This window comes from Acomys russatus, chromosome 18 (assembly GCF_903995435.1).
Source record: "Acomys russatus chromosome 18, mAcoRus1.1, whole genome shotgun sequence".
Classification (NCBI taxonomy): Eukaryota; Metazoa; Chordata; class Mammalia; order Rodentia; family Muridae; genus Acomys; species Acomys russatus.
This window is the reverse complement of record NC_067154.1, coordinates 45488259-45511882: the sequence shown is the minus strand read 5'-3', so window position 1 is coordinate 45511882 and position 23624 is coordinate 45488259. Positions and strand designations below refer to the sequence as shown.

General features: G+C 40.3%; 1 pseudogene; it reads left to right on the top strand.

Moving 5' to 3' along the window:
* The first annotated feature begins 7868 nt into the window (after positions 1–7868).
* LOC127202322 (NADH dehydrogenase [ubiquinone] 1 beta subcomplex subunit 9-like) lies at positions 7869–8643 on the top strand (annotated as a pseudogene).
* The last annotated feature ends 14981 nt before the right edge of the window (positions 8644–23624 follow it).

Sequence of the window (23624 nt, the reverse complement as noted above, 5' to 3'; positions counted from 1 at the left end):
GGGGATTACCTCCCCCTATATATTCTCATAGGGTATCAAGTCTCTTCTTGGCTACCTGCTGTCCTTCCTCTGAGTGCCACCAGGTCTCCCCCTCCAGGGACATGGTCAAATGTGAGGCACCAGAGTACGTGAGAAAGTCATATCCCACTCTCCACTCAACTGTGGAGAATATTCTGACCATTGGCTAGATCTGGGAAGGGGTTTAAAGTTTACCTCCTGTATTGTCTTTGGCTGGTGCCTTAGTTTGAGCGGGACCCCTGGGCCCAAATCTGCCTATTATATGTTCTACTTGTAGATTTCTAGGACCCTCTGTATCCTTTTATTTTGCTATTTTCGCATGCGTCTCTCATTTAGAGTCCCAATAGGATGCCCTCCCCTCTGTCCCAGTTTCCTGGTAGGTGAAGGCTTTCGTGGGACATGCCCCTTGGGCTAGTATGCAGATATAAGTGAGTATATACCATTTGATTCTTTCTGCTTCTGGGTTAACTCACTCATTATGATCATTTCTAGCTCAATCCATTTATCCACAAATTTCGGGAATTCCTTGTTTTTAATAGCTGAGTAGTATTCCATAGTGTATATGTACCACAGTTTCTTTATCCACTCTTCTACTGAGGGACACTTAGGCTGTTTCCATGTTCTGGCTATTATGAATAAGGCTGCTATGAACATGGTTGAGCAAATTTTCTTGTTGTGTGCTGGAGCATCTTCTGGGTATATTCCAAGGAGTGGAATAGCTGGGTCTTGAGGAAGCCCTATTCCATTTTTCTGAGATAGCACCAGATAGATTTCCAAAGTGGCTGTACTAGTTTGCATTCCCACCAGCAATGAAGGAGTGTTCCTCTCTCCCCACATCCTCGCCAGCATGTGGTGTTGCAAAGAAAGCAATTTTAATAATGATCCATGATTAATGTCCCGAGAGACAAACGTGTATATTCTGTGAGAAGAGCAGGAAATAAGATGACTTGCCAAAGAGCCCCAGGGGACACCAGGGTCTGTGGGGAGTGGAGGTGGGATTTGATGAAAATGGCTGCTTGAGAGGAGTTGCTGCCCTAGATCTCCACCTTTCCTCAGTGAAATGAAGTCACTACATCTCTTCACCATCCCATGATTAAAAACTAGGAATTCAGTTAACAAACATATCCACCCAGAATTCAAGAGCTTGGCACCGCAACGAACGTGGATGTGTAAGTTCTCCGTGGGAGGAAAGAAAGATTGTTGGGTACATCGGGGCCAGCAGACAGTTCCAGTTCCAGGTGCAAGTGACTTTCAACTGATTAACGCTAGCTTACACTCCACCAAGACTGTGGAAGTATTCTTTGCTCTATGCACACCAGCGCTGGCTGGCATTTATATTGTTGATGATGGCCAATTTGACTGGGGTGAGACGGAACTTTAAAATAATCTTAATTTGGTTTTCCCTGTTGGATGCGGGTGTTGAACACTTGAAAAAGTTTTCCTATCCGTGTATATATTTTTCTCCTGAGAATTTTCTGTTCAGTTCCAAAGCCTATTTTTAATTGAGCTGTTTTTCCTTTTCTTTCTTTCCTTAAACTGGAAGGTAGATATTTATTATAAATTTTAAGTCCCATGTTCATGTCAGTTGAAGCATTTCCATGAAGCAGGTATTTTACAGGAGAAAATTCTGAAACACTGACTATTCATGAGCTATGAAGGAAGGCATCGAGCTGTGCATCAAAGGTCTGAATCTAAGTCTGCTAAGCCATTTGCCATGCCCCAGATGGAATGCATATGTTCTAGCTAACTTTGAAGGTGACCAGGAATGTTATATTTACAATAAAGCCATTATTGGTTTGGAGTTTTTTTTTTTTGTTTTTTTTGTTTGTTTTTTTGTTTTTTGTTTTTTTTCCGAACCTAGCTTTTAATGGCTAAGCCATCTCTCCAGCCCCAGTATTGGTTCTTTTTTATTTTTGTTTTAAATTTATTTATTTATTTATTCACTTTACATCATGATTGCAGCATCCCTCTTACTAGCTCCCCCACCCACACCTCCCCCATTGTTCCCTCTCACTGTTTATTTTCTTCTTAATGTTTAGCTTTCTGAGTTCTTTATATATTCTAGATACTAATCACCCATCAAAAAGATGGCTGGCAATACCCCCCCCCCCAAGTCTGTGGCTGCCTATTCACTCATTCCTAAGCTTCTTTTGCTGTACAGAAGCATTTTATTCATTCGCTGATCATTGGTCTTGCCTGCTGTGCCACTGGGGCCTTATTCAGTTTCTTTAGCTTTGCATTTAGTTGAAGGACATCTTCGACTTTTTTTTTTTTTTTAATAACGCCTTTAGAACATCAGCTCTTACACTGATGTCCTTGATCCACTTGGATATACTGCATTTTGTGAAGGGCAAGAAATAGGGATTTAGAGGCCAGGTGGCACTCAGAGGAAGGATAGCAGGCTACCAAGAAGAGACTTGATATCCTATGAGCATATACAGGGGGAAGAGGTCCCCCTCAGTCACAGTCATAGGGGAAGGGAGTAAGGGGAAAATGGGAGGGAGGGAGGAATGAGAGGATACAAAGGATGGGATAACAATTGAGATGTAATATGAATAAATTAATAAACTATAAAAAAAGAAATAGGGATTTATTTTCATTTTAAAGTTTGAAATTCCAATTTTTTTTTTTTAGCATCATTTCCTCAAGATGCTGTCTCTGTGCCAATGTATATTTTTGGCATCTTTGTTAAAAACAAGGTAACTGTTGTTGTGCTGTCATATATCTGGGACCTCCATTTCTTTTTTAAAAATTAAATTAATTTTTTTATTTTAAGAATTTATTAGGATTACATCCTGATTGTTATCCCCTCACTTGTATCTTCCAGTTCCCCCTCCCTCCCTCTTTCACCCTATTCCCCTCCCTTAGGCCTATGACAGAAGAGGCCCTCCTCACCCACCATATGATCATAGCCTATCAGGTCTATTCTAGATAGCCTGCTTCCCCTTCCTCTGAGTGCCACTAGGCTTCCCCACCAAGGGGAAGTGGTTTGCAGGCAAATGGATGGAACTATCAATGATCACCCTGAGTGAGTTAACCCAGACCCAGAAAAATAGACATAGAATATACTCATTTATAATCGGATACTAGCCCAACACGGATATCCTCTGAGAGTCTTCATTCAGTGGGGGATGGGGACAGATGCTGGGGCTTGCTATTGGGACGCCAGGTGAGAGAGGTAAGGGATAATGGGGAGCTAGAAGGACCCAGAGAGTCCTAGAATCCTACAAGAAGACCATCAAGGCTGGCAGATCTGGACCCGGGGACCTGCACAAGCTATTGTACCAACCAAGGAAAATGCATCCAGTAAACCTAGACCCCCTATTCAGATCTAGCCAAAGGACAGTGCACTCTCCACAGTTCTGTGGAGAGTGAGGACTGACTCTGACATGAACTCTTGTGTCCCCTATTTGCGACCTCCATTTATCCCATTGATAGAGGCCTATACTTCTACGGTAGATCATTTTGCCTTTATGACTATGGCTCTGTAATACAGATTAAAATCAAGTATAGTGACACATACCACAGCATTCCTTTTCTTCAGGACTTTACTTTACTATCTTTTGTGTTTCCACTAAATTTTTTGGTTGTTTTTTTCTGTTTGTAAAGAATGCCCTTGGAATATTCATTGGGGTTACACTGGGCCATTTTCACAAGATTAATACTTTTAATCTATGAGCATAGGATGAGTTTCTATCATCTAATTTTTTCCTTAATTTCTTTCTTCAGTGCCTTAAAATTTTCATTGCGGAGGTCTTTAATTTCCTTCAGTGTGTGTGTGTGTGTGTGTGTGTGTGTATTTTGGTGTGTGTATCTTGAATAATTGTTGCCCTGATGGACTTTTTATTATGTTTGTCATTGATATTAAAAAGGCTATAGTTTTTTTTTGTGTGTGTTTTCATTTTGGATCTTGCCACTTTACTGAACCTTGTTAGCAGCTCTAAGAGGTTTTAGTCAAGTGGTTAGGGCCTCTTAACATTTAGAATCATATTATTGGCAATCTGTACTTTGACTTCTCTTTTTATGTGTAAATCTTTTATTCTCTACTAGCTAAGACCTCAAGCATTATATTGAACATACCTGGAGAGAGTGTACAGCTTTGTATTTCTGATTTTAGTGGGAATGCTTTGAGAGTGGTTGTTGTTGCTGTTGTTGTTGTTGTTGTTGTTGAAGAATAAGTATAATGGTGTAAACATGTTTTCTACTCTGAACAACAAATGATATGAAATACTGTGGGAGAGCTATTGTTTTGGCTTCAATGATGATTAATTTTATTTATCAACTTGGCTAGGCTATGGTAGTCAGTTGTTTAAGTCAACATCAATCTAGATTTTACTATAAATGTTTTAAAATGTTGCTATTACTCATCATAAATAAGACTCCAAATTTCTACAGGAAGGAATTCAGATTCCAGACTGCAGCACAGAAGTCTCACCTGAAATCCTAGCATTCAGACACAAGACAGCAACAATAAATTTCAGGCAAACTCCAGCTAGCCAGCTTGTCCTACTGATTTCAGCTCTGCCACCTCCCATAAGTACAGAAATAGTCCTTTCAAATAAACCAAACACACACACACACACACACACACACACACACACACACTTCCTCTGATCTTTCTTACTGTGGAGATTCCTGAATAATACAATAACTAAGTAGGAATATGATCTTAGGCAGTTGAATCTAAGAATCTGGAGCTTAGGTATTGGGTACCAATTTGTGCTGAAATAACTACTGTAAAATATAATAACATCTTGGTGCCACACAATTTGCTGCAGACAGAATGTCTTCAAATAGAAGAAACATACTGCTTTTCTAGTTCTGGAGAACAGAAGTCAGACATCAATGTGGCAGATGTGCTCGATTCTCCAGGAAGTGCTGGAGGAATCTGTACTGTCCTTTTTCTTCACTTCTTGTGGCTGCTGTCAGTTTTTAGTGAGCCTTGGCTTGCAGATGTGTCATCTTGTTTTCTGTCTCCTCTGCCTTCACATTGTTTTCTCTCCTATGTCCTTGTCTTTATATAAAACACCCATCAGTGGCTGTAGAGACTATGCTAAGGCAGGAAAATCTCCATTTGAAATATAGGAAGTACATCTATAAAGATACTTATTTTATATTAGCATACCATCTTAGGTTTCATGTGAACACATGCTTTGGGGGACATTATTAAACCTGCACCAAAAAGATAAAATATTGATAATATTTTTACTAATTACTGGCACAAGTAGGATTATAAGGTTGTGTTTGCTCAATACCATCAAGCTCATTAATCACACAATTGAAATTTTGACATATGCTAGTTTAAATGCTATAAGGGTCCTGGTGCCTAAGTTTCTTCTATATTTAGGTAGCAAATGTTATCAGGATTGAACGCTCTTAAGGATATTAACCAGACCACTTTCATTGGCCTTGCTGTGGATGTCGTGGAAGCTTTTTCAATAACAATGTCCCAATCCATAAAATAGACCCAAGCATCTGATGGATTGATGTGTGCATGGTTTGCTTTGGTGCGTGTTTCCATCTTTCAGAATTTGAGGAAAGTTAGATAATCAATAGTTTTGACCTACAAGCTCTACTAAACTTTCGTGCCTATCCCCTAGAGATAAGCTATTTTCTTTTCACCGAACGATCTGCAAAGTGTCTGGACCAAAGTGACTAAAATTCCCTTCGTTCACATTAAGCTTCAGAGAACAGATTAAAGACAAATTCCCTTCCTTGGCTGCCTTTACATCTGACTCTTGTGGTCATTTCTGCTGATGTCAGCCCCCCTGTCCTCCAGCTATCACCATGGCTTTCCTACAGAGATGGATGGCAGAGCAGATGACGGGAGTAGCTATCCATCACGTATGCCTTTGGATGATCAGGGCCGTGCTTGTGGTTCTGAGTTTGGCAGCAATTAAGTGCAGGCTTCATCCAGTGAAATGGTCCTTTTGTTCCATCTGCAGAGAACTGGGGAACACAGAAGGCTTTGTATTTATTCTAGCATCCTACCACCTACCCACCTATTGAGATTGAAAACTGAAACTGCAGATGAAAAGAAAAATGAAAATAGAAAAAGGAGAAAAATTGAACACAAATATTGAGTAACTGAGACATGATGTCTAGTGGATCATATGTTTGTTGATTTTGTCACAAGTAGTGCCTATATGTACTGGGATTAGTATAGAAATCACAGTCCCTTTTTTGGTGAAAGAAATAAGATCCATTTAATCAGATGTACAAGTGAGGGGTAACAGAGGACTGCTACTCACAGATAGGAAAAAATCTATTTTTTCATGTCCTCCGGTATAGAAGAGAAAGGTGTAGTAATGACTGAATAAGCATCCTGGTGGAATCCAGATAATTCTTCAGAGCACATATTCGCTGCTGTCTTTCACCCAGCACTTGTTTGGTGGGAACTACTGTTGATTCACCAGCGAATTGCAAACAAGTTAAGGGTCTTTGAGAACAAGGATTCAAATTTCTAACCCTGTGTCACTTAAATTTCATTTTTTTAAAAAAAGGAGAGATAAAAGGTCATGATTGTGAGTGAAAATAGAGTAAATTTAACACATGAAAACACAGGAGCCCTTTTCTAGGCTCTTTAGTACTCTCAAGAGTCATGGCTCTTGCTTTCTCCCTGCAGAGATAGTCTCTCAGCAAACAAGAATCCAACATTTAATGTTCAAGTCCATGCACTCAAAGAGTTTGCACCGTGCCTGAGGATACAAAACCTCTACTTTTGGTTCGTGCCTTCCCTCCATCTCTAGCCTGGATATGCTGTGTCTTTAACGGCGATACATAGAAGACGTACCAAAGTGATCCATGTTAACACTGGAATCCTACAGAACGTCCTGAATGCCTTCTGCATGTTTTAAATTAGAGGGGCTCAGAGAGGAGGAGGCTTATGGAGGCAGCATCAGGGCCTGTGTTAGGACCTGTCTTCTGTCTTCTCTGTGGTTTTGATTATAAAGAAATGGGAGGGCTGATGAGAAAGCAGAGGGTGGGGATGGTGTCTTTTCTTTTCCTCAAGGTAACCTTTAAAATAGGATTTAATACGTTTGTGTTTGTACAATAGTTCATAGTCAGCATATTTTATACGTTGACCTAGTGAAAGTCTTTATCTATTTCAGAGCCTCTGTGTTTACTGAGACTCATTAGAATGGGAGATAGTTTAAATGCTGTGAGAAAAACCAATGGGATTACATTATGACTGCAGGAAGCACCATTTTTCATTTTACATAACTCTATTCTGATTGAAAATCCATAGTCTACTGTTAACTCTGAAATTCCCATCCTGAGGAATCCAGCAACATTCCAGCAAAGCAAGTGGTTGTGGTTCCCCCCCCCCCCTTTTAGAATTACTATTCTGTGGGGCCTTATAAGACATACCAAGTTTAACTCCTTATTTCAATCACAATGTGTATTACCTGCAAGAATATACCAAGATTTAAAGGCTCACAGGAGACATGGTCTTTCTGATCATAGCTCCAGTTATTCTTGTCTGAAGTGGGGGTGGGGGGGAGGAGTTTAATCAGAGGAGGGTTGGATGCTTATGGGATCCGGATACTTTGTTTTCTGATGGCTGATTTAGGCATGAGCTCTAAGAAGTTTTAAGTCTGTATATGAAGACTGAATTACCCTGAAAGTAACTATAATAAGAAAGATGTTTTTATTGTGAGAGCGTAGTATTGAACAGAAGTCAAGGCAGGACTGAGGGCAGCCCATGAGTCTCTATGCAGGAAGGAACTAAGGAAGGCCTATGGTAGGCTGGTTAGAAAGCCGTGCCTTCCTAAAAGCCTAACGTAAGGAATGGCTACTAGAGAGTCGGAAACCATCCTAAAAACAGATTGGTTGATAGACCTATCAGGATGGGAGTAAAGAGTGAGGAGGAACTCAAGATGTAAGGTTGGAACAGCATATGGTAACGTAGAGGAAGAGACGCATAATACATGGAAGTAAAGCTACCTTATTAACAATAATTCCGGCAGCACCCGCGGTGGCTGCCGAAGGTAAGCGGGACGCTACGGCGTTCTGCGCTCCTCCGGCCTACCTGACCCACCAGCAGAAGATTCTGCGGCTATTTAAGCACACGCTGTGCCACCTCGAATCATGGTGTATCCACAGGACAATACCGATACTTCGCTTGTCTGATGAGAGGCCCGGTTTAAAGAACATAAGAATGAGAAGGATATGATGAAGGCTGCACAGCTGCTGGAGGAGGCGGAAGAAGAATTCTGTCAAAATCAGCATCCTCAGCCATATATCTTCCCGGACTCTCCCGGAGGCACCTCCTATGAGAGATATGAGTGCTACAAGGTTCAAGAATTGTGCTTGGATTATTGGCATCCTTCTGAGAAAGCAATGTATCCTGATTACTTTTCCAAGAGAGAGTATTGGAAGAAGCCGAGAATGGAGAGCTGGGATCGGGAGGTTAAGCAGCTGCAGGAGGAAACACCACCTGATGGTGTTTTGACTGAAGCTTTGCCTCCTGCCAGAAAGGAAAGTGACTTATCCCCACTGTGGTGGCATATTGTATGACTAGACCTCGGGACCGGCCAGTGTAGACATGCACCCTACTGTCCTGCTTGCAAGTGAGAGAAGTTACAGAACACGTTCACACTTGCCCTAATAAAAATAACTGAACATGGGGAAAAAACCCAATAATTCCAATAAATTCTCATATTAACTGCATTTCATGGTTTTTCTTAATCTGTATATCAGACTAACCCAAACTTAACTGATTCATAATTTATTCCTTTTTAAAACTTTTAATTGATTTTTTGTGAATTTCACACCATGCACTCCAATCCCACTCATTTCCTGTCCCTTTCTGTACACCTCTGCCCTTGCAACCTACCCCCTACCAAAATAAGATAAAATTAGATAGAATTAAAAAAAATCTTGTTTGTGGAAGCTGTCGTGTGTTATAGTGTACCCCTTTGTCCACACTTATTTGCTAGCAAATGTTCATTGCAATGACACATTGGTCTATTTCAAGGCATCTGGCTTACGCTACACCATCAATGTTGGATCCTCACAGGGACTCTTCTGTGATACCCTGTTGTTGCCCTGTGTCATGGAACTCCTGAAACTTTGAATCTGCAGGACCAGCCCTTTCATACAGTCCAGCCAATAATAGATGAGGTAGATGTTGGGGAGGGTCAACTCAAAGCCATGGATCTGGACCTGGAAGGTAGCTAAGTTGGTAAACCCACCAGGGTGAAGTCTTTCCTCAAAACTGCCCTGGCTAGCTCACCCAAAGCTGAAGCCAGCAGAGTCAAGGCCAGCTCTTCTGCTCTCGTGCATGAGGAATTCCAAGAAGTACTCGTCCCTATGCTGAGGATATGCTAGTTCCAGCAAATGACCTCTAATCATAGCTAGACATTATCCTCTCATCCATTGGATATTTAAGTACTGTTTTCTCCTTCTTGTGATAGAAGCCCATGTTACTGCATGTAAATGAGGTACCGTACCACTGTATGTAGATTAAGGATCCTGGCACCCTTAGTCCTAGCAAATCAGACACATTCACTCTCAAAACTCCTCCCCACTGCCCAAGGTTTATAAATAAAGGCTGGCTGGCATGCTGGGGGCTCTCAAGTGCTCATCTGAAACTTCTTTATCCTGGGGGGAACTGCTGCTGGATGTCCGGTGGTCAGGCAGCAATGGTGCAACTGCCTTTGCAGCTCCTTGGGTCTGTTCAACCACTGTCGCTAGCTTGGTGCTGACTCTAGATGAAGAACCACCAGGCCTGTGTCTCACTGGACCCACCTGCCAGTGGGTTTCAAACATCTGCCTGCTTCCTCTGCTGTGCTTGGCACAGCAGCTCGAACAAGCAGCTGTAATGCTTTTGGTATCATCACAGGCTCATGGAGCTCCTGAGTCTCCATTGCCTTCTGAGACCTGCAGTCTCATTCTAAAGATTAAATATTCAGCAGAAAAACTCATTTTTCACCTCTCTCAGTGACTCCTGCCTCACCTAAGGTACTTTAGCTGCCCATAAGCAAGAAACAGACCCTTGGGACTTTTGATCTCAAGGTCTATCCATTCTCATCTGGAGGCAAGGAGCACCTGGACTGACCCACTGGATATGGGACCCAGGCTGCCCCACTGGATGCTGAACAACAGATGTCCCTATGGAATCAGGTGTCAGCACGGGCCAATGAGATCAGCATTTCTCCCATGGTAGCATGACCCTCAGATATCCACATGGTCTCTGGTGGCAGTTCAGACCATGGATACATACTTGACCTTTGGTGGTAACTCAGGCCACAGACATTGACATAGACTCCAGCTGTAGCAAGACTGGGAACCTTAGTAACATCCCAGAGTAGGACTTCACTATGGCCTCCTCATATCAGCCTGTTCCTCACTGCCATCTTGTCTGCTGTTCTACCTTTTCCCACACTGTATGGACTATTCAGCTTTCTTTTCTCTTCCATCTCTCCACATACTCTATCTGTCCCATGTCTCCATCATACACTTATCCATTGTAGTGGTGCAAGTCGCAGGTGCTTGGGTGTCGTTCTTTAGCATAATGTACTTTAAATTTGTTTCTTGTAAATGGCTTGATTCTGCCAGATGGTATTTATTGATAATGTTTTTTTTTCTTTTTGTCAACCTTTGAAAGAATTGATATGTAGTCTATTCACTCAGACCCTATTATTGGCTAACTAAAGTTTCTCTTGAGAAACTGTAAATAAGTTTCAGAGTACACCCCAATCTAGTGGCTGTTGAATAAGCCTCAATCAATAAAAACACATGTTTCACGAAGGGTTCTCTAAAGTAATAGAGCTTATAGAACAAATGAACTAAATGGAATTTATTAAGTTGGCTTAGAGGATGCAGTCTGGACAGTCCAACAGCCTCATACTAGAGAGACTGAGAATATAGCAATTCTTTAGCTCATAAGGCTGGGAGCCTAAGCAGTCCACATCTGGCACTGAAGGCCTAAATGATTTATGGATTGCTTCTTGTCTTCTTGTCTATATTGGAAATCCAAACAAGTTCTAATATTGGTTGAGGAATACCTCAACAACAGGGTGGATGAACATGCAAGCAAGAGTAAGGGCAAGCAGGCAAAAAGCCAAGATTCCTCCTTTCATAACTTTTTATGTGGTACATCACATAACTTTAGTGAAGATTTAGGGGGGTGGGTGTACCTGCTTCAAATAGTCTGGTCCAGAAAAATTCCCCCAATAGCCCTCAGCAGCTTGTGATTTGTTGGTTCTATTTGCAGTTAACAACTGAGATTAGCCATCACAAGGATTGTCAATATCATGCAAGTAAATATAAAACCACTGTGATGAGAAATTCTGCCCATCTCCATGTTGTAAGCATTCATCCTGCCCCCTTGTAGAGCAGGTGCTTCTGTTGAGACAATAATGCATGCTACTAACAGCTTACTTGAAACTCCGTCTACTTTGGCATATAAATACTCAATCCCACCCTCACCTGGAACCATCATTTCCCATCTTGTTTGCCCTCCAAGCAGGATTCTCTTTCTAAATCTGTAGCAGATAAATTTTAGATGCAGTTCTTATTTTAGCATTACTACATCCAGCACAAACATCTACTTTTCCTGCCTTGTATACATATAATGGACTTTCTTATTAAATATACATGTAATTCCTTATTTCATGTAAATATGCCTTATCAAAAAAAAAAAAACAAGGGAGACACTACAGCTTTGTTATTGATTGGTCATAGAAACAGTGTAGCATCTGAGTAATGAAAAAAAATCCTTTCATTTAAGAAAAAAGCAAACAAAACAAAAACCAACCAACCAACCAACCAACCACCACCACCAACAACAAAATGGAAGGAATTAAGTAACTTCACCAATGATGCTGGGCAGTGTTGATGTGGCTCAGTCTTTGCATATTTATCAGGATGCTTTATTAAATATTTCTGAGATCACAGAAAGTACAACCAGTTTTTCTCATGTTTAAAAACAATTTTAAAAGTCAAGGTAGTCTTCATGGGCAATGACCATTATCTGTGGAAAACTGAGTGCCTGGTGAAATCTGCAATGTTATTTGGGAAGTTGGGAGGGGGTGTTAAAATTTACCATAACAAAATCCTTTCTGGTTCTTGGAGAAAACACCAAGTATTGTCATGAAAGGCATCAACGGAATAAGGAGAACAGAAGAGTATTTTTCAGATCCAAATAAGTTTAATTTACCATTAAGTACAAATAACTTTGTATTCATAAGGATGTTAATGCCACATAGGAGAAAACCATAAGGCTGCTTATTAGAAATAAAAAAAAACTGGAAGGGCAATCTATTGTCTTGTGGCAATGGTTTCTGCAAAATCTCTTCCCACTCTGGCTTTGAGAGTGCTAAATTACATTATTGGAAAACACACTTGGATGGGTGACTATCGCCAAGTCTGCACACACTGGGTGAAACTGTGTCTATTGACTTACAAGCTGGATGCATGTGTCAAAACGCAATCCTGTATTTTTGCAATAATAGCGAGCAGCCTTGCCTGTAAATTATTTATGGAGAGTATTCAGTGCAAACAGGTTAGAGCACACATCCTCTTCAGCCTGGCTGCCCTGGGTTTAGATCACGCAGACATTCAACTCCTTCGAGATCTGTTCTTATCACTGCAGACCCTAAAAGAAGGCTCCCCCACTGCAGTTAGTTCAGTGATCCAAAGCTGCCTGGCTACTTGCTACAGCTGCACTCAAGGTTCAGTGAGTAAACATGCTCCCCCTGCCCTCTGCTCTCACACCCACCTGGCCCCGGGTATGTAAGGTAATATCAGACATGAAGGGGATCGATCTCCAGAGCAGAGGCATGGCCGTGTTCCCTTATCTTTGTGCGGAAACATGGAAGAATGTGGAGCAGCAAAGGCCACTGGTGATCTTAACGCAAGCTGACATTTCACTAATGCCATGTTTCCGCGGCTACAGAGAAGGCTGGCTGTCGAGTCCAACCCTCAGTTTACATTTAAAGAATCACGGAGCTCTGCTGCAGTGCGAAGCATGGATTGCCCCTTTGCCCTCAACTAGCTCAGTCATGGTCATTTTGATTTCTTCTCAGTGATCAGCGTAGGTTGGTAGACCTCTCTGCAGTACCACGTAGATGGCCAGAAAGGTTACAGCATCCTTTGTGTCTCAAGAATTAAACCCATGCGGGAAAACAGTGAAAACAGTGTCTGCTAGTATTTCAGGAAGGCCACCCTGCCTCCATTAAGCAGGCATTTGAGCATACAGATTTTAGACATTGTAGGTCAGATAGCTGTGCATTTCACCGCATCTTCTTTGTCCTCTAAGATGAAAAGATATTACAGACTTGCTAAGGCTAAGGATGGAAAATAGCTCCATTCTGTCATAGATATATTAGTGGTCTATGAACCAGGAAGTGGTTTGAGCTATGTATACGGCACTCTAAACAGGGCAAAAGGTAGGACAGGTAGCACAACCCCAAAGCAAAAAAATTGAAAGTGTGTGATGGATGTTTTGAGGTGAGCAGCCAAAACAGAGTCTGGTGTTTAGAACGTTCTTTGAAATTCAATATCAACTGTTATCTCCCAGTGGTTTCATACTGTGTTAGAGAGTAAAGGAAAATAGTGTCCTCATGAAGACCAGCACTCAGAATGGTGAGATAGGGGCTACCTATCTGCCACATAAGATTCTGTGTGGGTCTAGAACAGGGATTTATCTTCTGGAGTGCTTCCTATTTTATTATATGAACAAAAGGCCTGAAGTAAAAGGAAGCAGAATTATGGTGAATATGGATCTCCTTTAAAAATGTGATAATTTTTAAAATAACATTTTAGAAAAACTGTATCAACGTATCACTTTCCCATTTCTTTTCTTTACTTGAACCGTCATGTATCTCTTTGTTCTCTCTAAATTTATGATCTCTCTTTTTAAAAGAAAATTGGTGATGCGTATATGTGCGCGCGTGCGCGCGCGCGCGCACACACACACACACACACACACACTCCTACATATATAAATAAAACCTGCTCGATCCTCTTGCTATTGGATAACCAATTAGAAGGGTCTTCCTTGTGGAAGACTATTTTGTTCACCAGAATTTCCCAGTTGCCTATAAGTCTTTATTTAGCTTTGATGTCTCTAGCTTTTTAAGTTCATTGTTAACATGTCCATTGTTGCTGTTGTTGGTGGTGTTCAGGTCTTGTTTAGGTGGACTTTTGATGCACCTTCATGGGTGTGACTTCTGAGGTTTCTAGTAAACACAAACTCCCTTTTCCTCTGGCTCTTACAATCCTTCCACCCCTTATTCCTCAATGATCCCCGACCCTTAGGTGTTGGAATTGTGTTGCAGATATTTTGATTGGGACTGGGCAACACATAATCTCTTGTCTGCATTTTGAACTGTTGTTCTGTAATGGTCTCCTTCTGTTGCAAAGAGAAATTGGTGAGGAGTGATATATTGATGTTTTACTGCCTCAAATTGAATTTCAAACAGCATTTTGTATATACATTTTTTGTATAAATGCAAATATATGCAAATTATTATCTTATGTATCTAGCCTCATGTATATATTTCCATTAAGTCTGTAACCTGCTTTCCACGACTGCTTTCTGCTTAGTGCTAAAGCTATTTTTTATTTAATTAATTTATTCAGATTACAACTCAATTGTTATTCCATCACTTGTATCCTCCCGTTCCTCCCTCACTCCCGTTTTCACCTTATTCCCCTCCCCTAGGTCTATGATCAAGGGGGACTTCCTCCCACTTTATGGTCCTAGGCTATCAAATCTCATCATGGTTTCTTTCTTTCTTTGAGTGCTTATTCTTTCTTTGGGTGCCACCAGGGCTCCCCACCAAGGGTAGGGGGTCAAATATGGGGCACCAGAGTTCATGTCAGAATCAGTCTGCACTCTCCACATAACTGTTGGCTAGATCAGAGTAGGGGTTCAATGTTTACTACTTGTATTGTCCTTGGTTAGTAAATAGTTTAAGAAGACACCCTGGGCCCCAATCCATCTGTCATAATGTTCTTCTTGTAGGTTTCTAGGACCCTCTGGGTCCTTCCATTTCCCCATCTCCTATATTTCTCTTACCTAGATTCCCAGTGGGATGTCCTCACATCGATCCAATCTCCTGGTAAGTGAAGATTTCATGGAACATGCATTTTGGGCTAGTGCCCAATTATAAGTGATATACCATATGGCTCTTTCTGCTTCTGAGTTAACTCACTCATTATGATCATTTCTAGTTCCACCCATTTGTCCACAAATTCTGGGATTTCCTTGTTTTTAATAGCTGAGTAGTATTCCATAGTATAGATGTACCACAGTTTCTTTATCCATTCTTCAACTGAGGGACAATTAGGCTGTTTCCACATTCTAGATATTATGATAAAGCTGCTATGAACATGGTTGAGCATATGTCCTTATTGTGTGGTAGAGCCTTTTCTGGTATATTCCAAGGAGTGGAATAGCTGGGTCTTGAGGTAGCCCTATTCCCAGTTTTCTGAGAAAGCATGAGATAGATTTCCAAGTGGTTGTACCAGTTTGCATTCCCACAAGCAATGAAGGAGTGTTCCTCTTTCTCTACATTCTCGCCAGTGTGTGGTGTCACTTGAATTTTTAATCTTAGCCATTCTGATGGGTGTAAGATGGAATCTCAGAGTCGTTTTGATTTGCATTTCTCTGATGACTAGAGATGTTGAGCATTTCTTTAACTGTTTCTCAGCTATTTGATATTCCTCTGTTGAGGAATTCTCTGTTTAGCTCTGATCTCCATTTCTTAATTAGGTTATTGGATTTGGTAGTGTTTAATTTCTTGAGTTCTTTGTATATTTTGGATTTTAGACCTTTGTCAGATGTAGGATTGGTGAAGATCTTTTACCAGTCTGTAGGTTGTTACTTTGTTCTGTTGACTGAGTCTTCTGCCTTATAGAAGCTTCTCAGCCTCATGAGGTCCCATTTATTAATTGTTGTCCTTAAGGCCTGGGCTGTTGGTGTTCTGTTCAGGAAGTTGTCTCCTGTGCCAATGTGTTCCAGGCTCTTCCCCACTTTTTTTTCTAACCTATTTAGTGTCTGGTTTTATGTTGAGGTCTTTAATCCACTTGGACTTGAATTTGTGCATGGTGACAAATACGTGTTTAATTGCATTTTCTGCATGTAATAAGACCAGTTAGACCAGCACCATTGTTGACAATACTATCCTTTTTTCATTGAATAAATTTGGCTTCTTTGTCAAAAATCAAGTGAACATATGTGTGTGCATTAATTTCTGGGTCTTTGATTCGATTCCATTTATCAACCAGCTTATTGCTATGCCAGTACCATACTGTTTTAATTACTGTTGCTCTACAACAACTTAAGATCAGGTATGGAAATTCCTCTGGAGGATCTTTTATTGTATAGGATTGTTTAAGCTATTCTGCATTTTTTGTTTTGTTTTATTTTGTTTTTCCATATGAAGTTGAATTGATCTTTCAATGTCTTTAAAATATTGTGTAGGTATTTTGGTAGAGATTGCATTGAATCTGTAAATTGCTTTTTGTAAGATGGCCATTTTACTATGTTAATTTTCCCGATCCATGAATAAGGGAGATCCTTCCATCTTCTGATGTCATCTTCAATCTCTTTCTTCAGAGATTTAAGTTTTTTTCAAACAAGTACTTCACTTGCTTGGTTAGAGTTATTCCTAGATATTTTATATTGCTTGTAGCTATTGTGAAGGGTATAGTTTTCCTAATTTCTTCCTCTGCATGATTGTCATTTGTATATAGGGAGGCTACTGATTTTTTTTGAGTTAACGTTGTATCCAGTCAATTTGCTTAAGGTGTTTATCAGCTATAGGACTTCTCTGATGGAATTTTGGGGATCACTTATGTATACTATCATATCATCTACAAATAGGGATAATTTGACATCTTCTTTTCCCATTTGGATCCCCTTGATCTTCTATAAATTTTCCTCTTAGCACCACTTTCAATGTGTCCCATAAATTTGGGTATGTTGTTCCTTATTTTCTTTAAATTTCAGGAAGTCCTTAATTTCTTTCTTTATTTCTTCCCTGACCCAGGTGTCATAAAGTAGAGAGTTGTTTAGTTTCCATGTTTTTGTTATTTCTGTTGTTGTTGAAGTCCAGCCTTACACCATGGTGAACTGATAGGATATAAAGTATTATTTCAATCTTCTTGACTCTGTTGAGGCTTGCTTTGTGACCTACTATGTGATCAATTGTGGAGAATGTTCCATAGGGTGGCGGCGAGAAGAACATATAATCCTTTTGTCTGGGTGAAAAGTTCTGTAAATATCTGTTATATCCACTTGATTCATGACATTGGTTAGTGTTAGTGATGCTATTTCTCAGCTTAGTTTCTGTTTCAATGACCTATCTTTTAGTGAAAGTTGGGTGTTGAAGTCTCCCAGTAGTAATGTGTAGGGCATCATGTTTGGTTTAAGCTTTGTTAATAGCTCCTTTACAAATGTTGGTGCCCTTGTATTTGGAGCATACATGTTCAATTGTGATGTCATTTCGTTGATTTTACCTTTGATGAGTATGAAGTGTCCTTCCTCACCTTTTCATTAATTTTGGTTGAAAGTCTATTTTATTAGATATTAAAATAGCTACACCAGCTTGCTTCTTGTGACCATTTGCTTGGAATATTTTTTTCCAGCCTTTTACCCTGAGGTAATGTCTGTCGTTGTGGGTGAGATGTGTTTCCTGAATGCAGAAGAATGCTGGATCTTTTTTATGTACCCATTCAGTTAGTCTGTGTCTTTTTATTGGAGAATTGAGACCATTGATGTTGAGAGATATTAATGACCAGTGACTGTTAAGTGTCTTAATTTTTGATATTTGTTACAGTAGAGAGTTTGTGTGGTTGAGTTTTTGTGATGGTGTAGTTATTTATTTCATGTGTAGTTTTGTTTGTGGCTTATCTCTTTGGGTGGAGTTTTCCTTCTAGTAACTTCTGTAAAGTCAGATTTGTGGAAAGGAACTGTTTGAATTTGTTTTTGTCATGGAATATTTGTTTCTCTGTCAATGGTTATTGATAGTTTTGCTGGGTATAGCATCTGGTCTGGCATCTGTGGTCTCTTAGGGTTTGCGGTACCTCTGTCCAGGCCCTTCTGGCTTTTATGGTCTCTACTGAGAAATCGGGTGTATTTCTGATAGGTTTGCCATTGTACGTTACTTAACCTTTTTCTCTTGCTGCTTTTAATATTGTTTCTTTGTTCTGTATAACTTGTGTTTTTATTATTTGGTGGGAAGATTTTCTTTTCTGTTCTATTTTATTTAGTGTTTTGTAGGCCTCTTGTATGTTTATATGCATCTGTTTCTTTAAATTGGGGGAATTTTCTTCTATGATTTTGTTGAATATTTGCTGGGCCTTGGAGTCGGCTGTCTTCTTTTTCATCGATGCCTATTATTCTCAGGTTTAATCTTTTCATGATGTCCTTGATTTCTTGGATATTTTGCATCAGGAATTTTTCAGATTTAGCATTTTCTTTGATGGTTGCTTCGAGTTCTATGATTGTATCTTCTAGTCCTGAGATTGTTTCTCCATTTCTCAGATTCTGTTAGAAAAGCTCACTTCTGTGTTGCTTACTTTCTTCTCTAAGATCTCTCATTCCCATTTTTCTTCTGTCTGTGCCTTTATCACTGTTTCCATTTTCATCTTCAAATCTTGAACTGTTTTATTGATTTCCTTCATCTGGGTTTGTATTTTCCTGAATTTTCCCAGTGCCTCTCTATAGGCCTCTTTTATGTCTTCCACCTATTTGGCTGCATCTTCCTGCATTTGATTACAGATTTTATTCTTTCCTCCATTATAGTTTCCATTACTAAGGATTTGAGGTCATTTTCTTGTATTTCAATTGTGTTTGAGTTCTCAGGGCTGCTTTCTTTGGGCTAGCAGGGATTTGGAGATGCTGAGTTTTGTTTTTTGTTGTTTGTGTTCTTATGCTGCCCTTTAGTCATCTTGCTATCTCTGATGTTGGGTGGTGGCTTCTGATGTCCTTCACTAGTCTTTGCAAGTGGATAGTTGGTGAGTGATTATAGGTCATGTGCCCTTGCCTGTGGGGATCAGGGAGTTCTTCCCTGGAACTGGCAGGTGATCTGGCTTCTGCTCTAGGAGGTTTTGCTCTATACATTAAGCTCCTGACTTGGTCAGAGGTAGGCTTCTGCTTGATCCGTTAATGCTACTGAGGGGATTCAGACCAGCTGTGTTGGGGACGGCTGTTTAATTTTCTGTTTTGACCCCTTGGGGCAATCCAGCCTCTCCCAAGCATGTGAGAGACCCCACAAGGCCATGGAAACTGTCTAGGCCAGATTTTAACTGCTCAATTGTGCAGTCATGGACTGCTGTGGTAGGTAGATAAGTTCCTGCCCGGACCTGTTCAGACAGCAGGACTATGGTGGTTCTGTCCCACTGAGTTGTGGTCCAGTTCAGACTCTGTCCAGACCACTCAGGGTTGTCCAGCCTCTCCTAAGAGTGTGGGAGACCCTGCCAGGCTGTGGGAAGTGGCTGGGCTTTATCTTCCCAATTGTCCAGGCCCAGATCACTGTGGCCTGCAGTCAGGTTCCTGCCCAGACCAGTCTAGATAGCAAACCACTCTAGATAGTGTAGCTTTGGTGGTTCAGTCCCACTGAGTTGTGGCCACAATTCAGACTCTTCTAGACCCTTGAGGGCAATCGGCTTCTCCCACATTAGTGGGAGTCCCTGCTGTACCCCGAGGGCTTGCTGGACCAGGCTCTATCAGCCCAATCTTGCAACTCGGTCTGCTGAAGCCGGCTGCCTGCCTCTGGCCTGGACCCATTCAGACAGAACGCTGTGGGTGGGCATCATGTTCACTGCTGCTGGGCTTCCCTGTGGCCTCTGGGTCTCTCTCCGGACTGGCATGGGGTGGATGGAGGTGTCCGAGGACAGATTCACCTGTTTCCCTGAGACTTCCCCAGGCCAGGAGCTCTGGTGTTATTCCGTCCCACACGCTGCACCTGGGCTATAGAGGCCGGCAGCAGTCTGCAGGTGGGTCCCTTTCCAAAGCCTTGGGAGTGGGTTCAGGTCCTCTGTGGACTATTGTTTGACTTGGGGCCAGGCCTGTCTGTGGTCTGCACTGTGCGAGACACCACTCACCTAGTGTTCTCCAGTTCTTGTAGTCTTGGCTCCTAGTCCCATCCCTGGTCTCTGTGCTGTAGATCAGATACAGTGTGTGATAGGCGCCACCATCTTGGAGCTCACTCTCATGCTAAATCTATTTATGTATAAGTTTGAATTCTAACAAGCTCTTTGAGAGAATGGAATTTAGCCTTTATGAAACACTTTTATATAATGTGACTTCTAAATAGTCATTCAAATAAGTTGTTGAATAAATTAATGATGTTGAAATGGTTATATTCATTGAAAATTCTTCATAACTCTACAAAATTATTCCCATTAATCTTTTTTATTAAACAGAAAAGGATCATCAAAGCTTTATTATTTTAAGCTATGTCATTAACATGTGAGTATATGCTCTTGCTGACAGGTTATCATCATGGAGCTCCAGGTTTATTATGAGTAATGTGCCAATTGCCAAACATTTTGCACATGATAAGCTTTGAGGATATGTTAGCTTTAAGAAAGAACTCAGTCAATTAGAACTGCAGTGACTGGGCAGACAGATGAATGTTTGAAAATACAACTGAATATGTGATTGACGACAGAATATTAATCTTATTAGAACAGCTTCTATTTCTTCAGTTTTCCCTCTTATCTACCTCCTGCCCTCTGTTACTGACAATAGTTTTGCATCAACGTTTCAGCATCTTCACTGGTCATAGAATGTGCACTTGAGTTGCTTTTACTCAACTTATCTTTGAAATAATGTACAACCCTTAAGAGAAGGGAAATAATTTAGAACTTTTGTGACTAAAAATTTTTAACTTATAAATAAAATTTCATATATTTGCCACGTGCAACATGTTGCTCTGAAAATGTATACACTAGGTAATGATGCAGCTAATTAACATACATATGACTTCTACTGATCTTTTTGTCAGTGTGTGTTGGTTGCTTAAATCTGCCCTCAGTGAAATTCATAATATATTGTTTTTAATCATGTATATTGTATGATACAATATATTTTTGGACGTTATTTTATCTAGTTCTTAGTAATTAACTAACTAATTAATTTTATGTGTCAGGAGTATTGTCTACAAGTATGTCTGGGACTACTTGCATGCTGGGTGCTCTTGAAGGCCAGAAGAGGGTGTTGGATATCTTGGAACTGGAGTTACAGATGGTTGTGAACTGATATATGAGTGCTAGGAATTCAATTAAGTCTCCTGGAATATCAACTGATGTTTAACAATTCAGCTATCTCTCCATCCCTCTATTTTTAATCCTGTCACCAACACTCTCTTCCCCAATTTTACTTATTCTAGCCCTTAGAAACTGCCATTCATGCTTTATTTCAGTGAAATGAATGTCTTAAGAATCATATATAAATAAGATTATGTGATATTTGTCTTTTTGTGCTTGGCTTATTTCAGTTAACATAAGCTCAAGGTTCACCTATTTTTAAGGGAAGGATTTCCATAATTTTTATGACTAAATATTATTCAATTCTGTATACACACCAAAAATTTTAAATCTATCTTTTGATGGAAACTTTGATTCCATGTATTGATTATGATGCTTAATAATATAGTAAACATCAGAACACATCTATGTCTTCAACATACTGGCTTCATTTCCTGGGGTATTTATAGAGTAGTGGGATTCTTAGATTATTGGATAGTTCAAGTTGTAATGTTTGAGAAATCTCCATACTGATTTTTATATTGAGTATAGAAAGCTGCACTGTCATCAACAGCGTACAAGATAAAGAATACAACTGAAGAGCATCTAGACTCATTCTTGTTTGCTTTGATAGTTGCCATTTGAACACCTGTGCAGTGATGGCACCATGATTTTGAACCTGCATTTTTCTGATGATTAGTGGCTTTGAGCATTCTTTTCACTGCCCATTTATCATGTGTATGCCTTGGTCTGAGAAATTCAGGTTTAGGTTTATCTATTTTTAATTGGACTATGTGCTTTGTTTTTATTGAGTTGTTTCAATTCCCTATATATTTTTTGTATCAGTCTTTATTAGATCTGTAGTTTAAACATTTTCTTCCATTTCTGTAGCACCTCCTCTCCATTGGTTGTATCTTTCTTTGGGTATGTGAAAGTTTTGTATTTGAATAAACTTCCATTCATTTACTTTTCGTACTTCATGGTCGTATCTAGGAAAAAAATCTTTATGCAGTCCACATTTACCATCTTTTTAAAATTTGAGGCTCTACTTGTAAGTTTCTAATCATTGGGGCTGACTTGTATAGGCTATCATGGAAGCATCAGTTTCATTCTTTCATCTACATTTGAATATCCAGTTTTCTCAGTACCACTAGCTGAAGAGATTTTCCTTCTTTCATTGTGTATTCTTGAAACTTTTTCAAAGCTCAGTGAATTTCAATGTATGAAATTTATACTGTTTCTGAGCTATACTTTTCCATTGGTCAGCTTCTCTTTTATTATTATAATAGTAACAAGAAAGTGTTATTCAAAGTGAAGTAATATGCAGACCAGAGTGAGATATACTGTCAAGATTGACAGTGGGACAAAAATCCAAGATGGTAGCCCAGAATATATACCATGTCTGGTCAGCAGCACAGCAGTGACTGCACAGCAACCTACAGACCAAATTGAGAACTGCAAAACACCATTGCTGGTGATTCCCAAGTAAGAGGGATCCACACTGTGTGGAGCATGTGTGGGTCCAGCTTCAGGCCACCCATCTAACCCACAGAATAATTCCTAGGTCCCTGCAGGCATGTGCCCAGTTTCCAAAGTCTAATCACGGGGCCACATGCAAATAGCACCTGCACTCAGGGTATCAGACTGAATCCAAGACCACAAAACCAGTATCTATGTTTCCCATCCCAGAGAACACCTCACAGTTTGAAACACTAGTGGATCTGACATGAGGTCACCTGGCTAACCCGAGAAATGTTCTTGGGTCCACACTGGAGGGACTGGCTTGGGCTCCAAGGTCTAGATACACTGCTGCATGCTCACAGTACCTGAGTTCTGTGTCTCAGGTGGAACCATGGGGCCCAAAACACCAGTATCTGAATCTCCCTGCTGAGAGAAAACACCACAATGTGGAACACAGTTATATCTGACCTCAGGTCATCCAGCTGGTCCATGGAAAGTTCCCAGGTCTGATCTCAAGTCATCCTCCTGATGCACATGAAGCATTCCCTGATCCATAGATGTGAGAGATCTCAACCTATAGGCACTCACCTACAAGCTGCTCTCAAGAGTCAGTGAAGGACACCAGAAACTACCACCCAATGCCAGAGACAGCAAGATGTCTAAAGGCCATTGTAAAAACACAAAATCCCAAATAATATGGCATCTCCAGATCCCAGTTATCCCAAAGCAATCAGTTCTACAAACTATAACATAAGTGAAATACATGAAGATGACCTAAAATCTTTCCTTATGAAGAAGATGGAGAAGATGAATAAAGTCTGTAAACAAATATACGAAGATACAGGAAAACAGATTGAGGTCCTTAAAGGCCATGATGGAGGCCTATAGACCGGAATGAAGAAATCACTGAAAATTTTCAGGAAAATGCAAGCATC